Raw genomic sequence first — 1,308 nt, forward strand, 5'->3', positions numbered from 1 at the left:
ATATTGAGCATTTCCTGTAAAGAACATCATCTTTGCTTTCTCTTTCTTTGCTATGCTAAGTATTGCTATTCTGATCAGATAAAGCGCCATCTGTCGGGCATTTTTTGAATGTTTGTATTTTTTTTTGTTCTAATAAAACCCCATGTCATTCCAAGCATGTGTGTCAATTTGTACCTCTCTATCTACATTATTCCGTGATTTATTCAGTTTTCAAATTTATACTGACTTTTTAGTTAGGTTAGTGGTTAGTGTGTTGTTTAACGTCCCGTCGACAACGAGGTCATTAGAGACGGAGCACAAGCTCGGGTTAGGGAAGGATGGGGAAGGAAATCGGCCGTGCCCTTTCAAAGGAACCATCCCAGCATTTGCCTGAAACGATTTAGGGAAATCACGGAAAACCTAAATCAGAATGGCTGGAGACGGGATTGAACCGTCGTCCTCCCGAATGCGAGTCCAGTGCGCTAACCACTGCGCCACCTCGCTCGGTATATACTGACTTTTTGATCACCCGGTATGTACCTCCGAAAGAGCCCCATTTTTCGTATCCAATCTTCAAATGCCGGTTTTCTAAATTTTCTCAAAAGTGTTCCTGGGAAAGAACGTCACCTTTCCTCCAGAGATGACCCATCTGAGTTCCTGAAGCAGCTCCATAACATTTGTGTGTTGCTAGAACCTATCAGTAACAAATCTAGCAGCCCGCCTCTGATTTGCCTTGATGTCTTCCATTAATATGACCTGGTACAGATCCCAAACATTCAAGCAGTACTCAAGAATAGGTCAGACTAGCGTGCTATATGCGGTCTCCTTTACATATAAACCACAATTTTCTAGAATTCTTCCAATAAACCGAAGTCGACCGTTCTCCTTTCCTACCACAATCCTCACATGCTCGTTTCATTTCACATCGCTTTGCAACGATACGCTCAGGCAAGTCGCTACTAATGCTGCATCCGAACCCACTTTGTTCTGCCTACTCATCCGCATTAACTTATATTTTTCTACTTTTAGAGCTAGAGAGCTATTTGCTACCAAATGTTTAGAGGTGATTTTTGATACAAGGTAGTGCTATTCCACAACAGTAGGGATAATATCAGAAGTAAACAATTTTGTATGTCTTTATAACCTTTTTCTTAGCCGTATCGCAGATTACATACCTGACAACAGATTGATAATTCATGGAAAAAAATTACAAACATGTCTGCAGTGTTTTACGATTTACAGATTTAACCAAACACATGGGACATATACAAGGTGTACAACTTAGCTTCCGCCGTTTGCCGATAGGTGGTGACAACGGTAAGTAGCGAT

At 41.2% G+C, this 1,308-nt stretch overlaps 1 non-coding gene across 1 annotated transcript; it reads right to left on the bottom strand.

The window, feature by feature from the left end:
* Positions 1 to 410: 410 nt before the first annotated feature.
* Trnaa-cgc (transfer RNA alanine (anticodon CGC)) lies at positions 411 to 483 on the bottom strand. Its single transcript has one exon. It is a non-coding gene; the product is annotated as a tRNA-Ala (tRNA).
* Between the last annotated feature and the right edge of the window lie 825 nt (positions 484 to 1,308).

The sequence above is a fragment of the Schistocerca nitens genome, chromosome 4 (genome assembly GCF_023898315.1).
Source record: "Schistocerca nitens isolate TAMUIC-IGC-003100 chromosome 4, iqSchNite1.1, whole genome shotgun sequence".
Classification (NCBI taxonomy): Eukaryota; Metazoa; Arthropoda; class Insecta; order Orthoptera; family Acrididae; genus Schistocerca; species Schistocerca nitens.